This window comes from Silurus aristotelis (assembly GCF_946808225.1).
Source record: "Silurus aristotelis genome assembly, chromosome: 1".
In the NCBI taxonomy this organism is placed as follows: Eukaryota; Metazoa; Chordata; class Actinopteri; order Siluriformes; family Siluridae; genus Silurus; species Silurus aristotelis.
This window is the reverse complement of record NC_139574.1, coordinates 30,258,952-30,264,951: the sequence shown is the minus strand read 5'-3', so window position 1 is coordinate 30,264,951 and position 6,000 is coordinate 30,258,952.

The window sequence follows — 6,000 nt, the reverse complement described above, 5'->3', positions numbered from 1 at the left end:
GGATATTTAAGGCAGTGCCTCTTTTTGTTATCATAGTAGTAATCAAGTTGCTAATTCTTGGTTAGTTTGGACAGCGTGAAACAAAAACCAAACACTTATTTTTATTGCTTGCGCTCAAAATAGCAAACTTAAAAAGGGCTTGTTGGCATTATACTACATATACGTATATATATATATATATATATATATATATATATATATATATACTGTATAAATATATATATATATATATATATATATATATATATATATATATATATATATATATATATATATATGCCACTGGTGGGCCATGCATTTGGAAACTGGGCCCCTCAGTGGGGACTTAACATGACTTCGTCCACCTCTTAATACAACCACTATCATGTAGAAACCATCGATACTATACAAAAATGCAATATAACAATGCGTGGCATTACAGAGAGAGAGGCATTTCACATATGGAGGGTGAATACTATTTTACTAAAGCAAGTACCTACATCATCTGGAGCAGTTCAGAATCAATATTTGTCTAATAACATGACAGAAACATAAAAATGTAAATAAAATACAACCTACTCACCAGAAATGCATACTCATAATTTGCACCGCTCCTCAGAGGCTGTAATCCAGTGGAACAGCTCATATTCACTGGTCTGGAAGTGCCGAACAAACCCTTTTCCAGGCTGAGACAAACTAGCTAGCTTCGGGGTTGGCCCACCTCTCCTCATGTCTAGTTTTTCTTGGAAATTTATTTTTAAGAATGTCCGAGACCAAATTAATTTCTCTTCCTCCGTAGGCATAAAAAAAGTCTAATTCAGATGTATTAAGGTGTGCAGTGTGCTATAGATGTGTTTTGCCATTCGAACTTGGCTGTAACAGTTTCCCATCAGAGGATGGAAAAATGCTGATGCTATTCTGTGTGGTGAATTTGAAATCTGATTGGTTAAAGAAACAGACCCATTGATTGTAGAGACTAGGGTAAAACAAAGCCAGCAGTACTGACTTTGAAGGCCTTGGGCAGATTAGATTGACATGGCATCACATAGAGGCTGAAATCTGATTGGACAAAAAAATCTAACATACACGTACTGGAAGCAGTGCAGCCAAGAGAAACTCTACAAAATGAAGATAATAAACTGTTGGGAATAAATTAATAACATTTCATGGAACAAATATTAGAATTTATTTTGTAAATGTAGGTCAGTGCTTCTGATAGTGTTTAGGCCAGCAGAGAACGCTTTGGAACTTTGGAACGCCAGGTACCTGAACTCCTCCACCTTCTCCACCTCTTCTCCCTGCAACCGCACCACTCCACTGCCCTTCCTCTCATTTACGCACATGTACTTTGTCTTACTCCTAATGACTTTCATTCCCCTTCTCTCCAGCACGTACCGCAAACATCATAGTCTAGGGAGACTCATGTCTGACCTCCTCCGTCAACCTGTCCATCACCACTGCAAACAGGAAAGGGCTCAGGGCCAATCCTTGATGCAGTCCAACCTTCACCCTGAACCAGTCTGTTGTTCCTACTGCACACTTCACTGTTGTCACACTGTCCTCATACATGTCCTGCATCACCCTCACATAATTCTCTGACACACCTGACTTCCTCATACAATACCACAACTCCTCTCTTGGCACTCTGTCAGACGCTTTCTCTAAATCCACAAACACACAATGCAATTCCCTCTGTCCTTCTCAATACTTCTCCATCAACTAATATTTACCATATAAAAAATATGTAAAGGTAGCGACTAGCGAAATGCTTCTGTCCATCAGGCAATTTTAGCAAACTTGATAAGAGAGATACAATCAAAACAGTCAAAATAATTCAATTTAATTATGTTCAATTTAATTATTTTTTTTTATATCTTTTAACAATGAATGTGTTAACAATGAACATTGTCTCAAAGCAGCTTTACACAGATAAAGCAGTGATGAAAATAAGATGGATCTTTATGTGTAAGTTTGTCTCTGATGAGCAAGCCGGTGGTGACTGTGGCAAGGAAAAACATCTCTAGATTACGTATGTAACTCAGATTCCCTGAGGAAACGAGACGCTGCGTCAACACCGTGACCATGCTCTGAATCACATAGGTAATCTGTCCAAAAGAACGGCCCGACGTCATCGGCGGGGTGTATCACGACCAGGAAGTTATAAGAACACATATGCAGTGGAGACGGTGCTAGCTTAGAAAGTGAAGGAAGCAGGGATTCAGGGAGTGTGGCATGGAGACACAGCATCTCATTCCCTCAGGGAACCAGGGTTACATACCTAACCAAGAGAAGTTCTCTTTCAGGAACTCAAGCTGCATCAACAATGCTTTGGGAGTGTCCAATAATGCCAAACTGACCAATCCCTGCCTAGTGTGGATGGGCACAGCTAGGTCGAAGGACAGAGAGGCCAGGAGTGGCACTAAGGTCAAGGCTGTAAGACCTGAGCAAGGTCAGCAGGGTGGACAAGCCTGCAGCGTTGCAAATGTCTTATAGAGATGGCCCAGAGGACAAGGCCTTAGAGGCCACTACACTCCGGGTAAAGTGCGCTCTGAACCCGACAGAAGCAGGGAGGCCAGAGGACTCTTAAGAGGAGTGGATATCATCCACAATACTGGGGGTCTGCTTGTTGGCAGGAACCCTTTTTTTAATATACAGACCACAGCACCAAACAGCAGGACTGAATTTTTCTGCACGCAGTTCTGTGGACGTATGTGTCTAATGCTCGCACCAGGCACATCTGGTTAAGCATCTCCTGGTCGGGGGCCTGAAAAGAATGGGGTGAAACAAAGCACCCGCTGCTTGAGAGAAGGTCCATCCTGAGAGCAATCGCCCTGGGAGAGTGTTCGAGAAGGTTTTGCCGACCTGCCCAGTTTGAGGCTACCCGGAGAAGATGGACTTTATCCCGTCGAACTCTCTCCAGAACTCCCAGGAGCAGTGCTACAGGGGGATAAGCGTACAGGCGGAGTCTATAAATTTGACTACATCAGACTCCAGCAAGCTACACAGAGTGAGTACAGACAGTGCTGTGTCTTTGTGTTTATGCCGCCATTCAGCTGGACGGGCTTGCCGCATTTTGTGCTGACAGGAATGCAGCTCTGTGCAGTAAGACTCGCGGCAGCGGTCTGTGTTCAGGTGGTCTTGTCTTGTCTAGGCTGCTTGCACCAGGTTGCACACGATGTACTTTATGTGTCGAGGACACTTACTTGTCCTTAGCTCTGTGTTTTTCTGTTATGTAGTTTACATTGTTTATGTAGCACCAGGGTTCTGGATAAATGTTGTCTCATTTCACTGTGTACTGCATCAGCTATATATGGTTGAAATGACAATAAAAGCTTCTTGACTCTTGTCTTGACTTGACTTGCAGCATCCGGGGAGAGATAACCAGCCAGCATGTCTTCAACCCGGGCATCGTTCCACAACCACACTCCTTCAGACCTACTACATTATCGTAGAGAGAAACGTTGGGGCTAAAGATTCAGGCTAAATAAGGGTGTGCAGGTCTGTAAAAAAAAAAAAACCCTGGCAGCGATGTTGGTTGCAGAAAACGTTTGTCCAGCTTGCATAGGCTTGCATTGTTTCTGCATATAGGCTGGCCAGGTGATATGCAGCTTGGCTACAGCTAAACTGGCTGTGGGGACATATAATCTATGGGATCGCTGGCAGCTATACCCTCCCCTTCCTCGAAGAAAGAGAGGTGGAGCATGGTGCTCTCCTCACAGAGGGTAGAACCACTGAAAGGCGTGCCTCTGAACCCTGAAAAAGAGCGCTGGATCTGACAGGTGAGGCAGAAGAAATAGACAGGCCCGCCTCCAAACACTCTGCCAGATACGACCGCGTGCCTCATGACCCCAGTACCGAGACCTACGAGAAACTCTCCTCTAAGAGTGCCTTACAAGAGCGGAACATCCTAATGGGCATGCGACAGCAATGTGAGCAGCCGGCTCCCTCGAGTGCCAACTGAGCATGTGCCGATCATAAGAAACTTTTAACTGCACCTTACCTTTTATAGAACAAACACACACAAAGCGCTTCCTGAACAAGCAGAAGCTAGTGCCATCTCCACTACATGTGATGTCACCTCCTTTGGACAGATTACACACGTGATTCAGCTTGAGTTCCTGAAAGGGTACTCCCTGAGATGGCATTAGGAAGAAACCTTGAGAGGAACCAGATTCAAGAGGGAACCAATCCTCATCTGGGTGGTACTAAATGTTCATTTAACGATGTTGAAGTGTGTAGTGATGGTGATCATATGAAAACTGTAGTCCTGTGTCAGTGTAGCAGACTGTTGACATTAACTGCAGTCCAAATCCAAATCCTCAAAGCTCCTGTTCTTACTCTGTAATTTCATGGATCCCCATCCCCAGCTGCACAGAGTAAGAGAGAGAGAGAGAGAGAGAGAGAGAGAGAGAGGAAAGGTGTGACAGGAAGAGAAAGATATGAATGATTAATTATACTTATTGTTGTATAAAAGTTAAGGACACAGTGCAGTTGGGGACTTTGGCAAGACTCGCTATGGCAGCATAACTAAAAGGGAGAGCCAGTTGGTAACACAGACATGAGGGATCTCTGGGATAAGAAACAGCCCGCCACACCACAGCCAAGAACCTAAGTGAACGTGTGAGAGTGAGGGGACGACAGCAAATTCCAAGTTCATCAAACACTCTATATACATAAGGCCTCCAGATCTGCTTGAACACTGAGACTGTGTCTGAGTCCCAAACACTAATACACTAAAACTAAGAGAAAGATCTGGCCCCTGCTGTAATCTTTATTATTTGAGGTACAAACATATAGCCTGCACCTTTTGATCTAAGTAGGCATGGGGGGTCATAATGGTAAAGAAGTTCACTCAGATACTGCGGCAGTAGATCGTTAAGTGCTTTATAATTTGTAAGTAATTTTGAATATGCATTTGGCACAACTGGACTTTAGCTGTCATACAACAGACTTTTTTTTTTTACTTAAAATAGAAAAATAACTATAAATTGAAGAATGGAAATCATCATATGCAAGGAATTTTTAGAAGAACACTGATTGTCTGAGGTTCAAACAAATGATACATACTTTATTTTATGATACACAAACATAGTTGCATTAACAAAATAATACTAAATGTAAAGCACAAATGCAACCACTACCCCTCGTGTGTGTGTGTGTGTGTGTGTGTGTGTGTGTGTGTGTGTGTGTGTGTGTGTGTGTGTGTGTTTGTGTGTGTGTGTGTGTGTGTGGCCTGCTATGCCCTCAAGGCACACTGCAGTAGGGTCTCGATTACAGCATAAGCAGGCAGAACACCTGCTCCTCGTGGGTCTGATCTCACACACACACACACACACACACACACACACACACACACACACACACACACACACACACACACCACACACACAGGCACTGGTGTGTTAACCTCATATAATTACAATGAGACTTGTAATGCATTGGGGATGTCAGTCATGACACGACAAGCATAATGGATGGGCCCCTATTATTTGCACTTAATTAATTTTCTACTAATAATTCCTAGTTGGTATTATTATTATTATTATTATTATTATTATTATTATTATTATTATTATTATTATTATTGATACAACTATATGATTAATTTTGCACCAAACCCTAAAGCGCTTAATATTAATAAATATTACATTTATATCTATGAGTAAACAAAACACTGTAACACTAAAAATGGGGGATTTTACAACATTAACACCCGAGTTCACCATCAATGGTAAAAAAAAACATTTTCCTCGCTTAATAAAACCCACAATGCGTCTGGATCTGGGCTGCGTCCCGATCCCAGAGCTCAGATTTATTATCGGTCTTGTTGCGTGAATATCAAATTCACCAATGCCTACCCCCTGATTCACTTCCATGCAAACAAAGGCCCGCTGTTTTCCCTTATTTTCATGTAAATGTCTCTATATAAGAGGAGACAAGTGTAATCAATCATCTGTGTGACAAGGTAGGAGGGCCGGCGTTATTGCTGCTTAGTAGCCGAGGGATCATAAAACAGGGAAA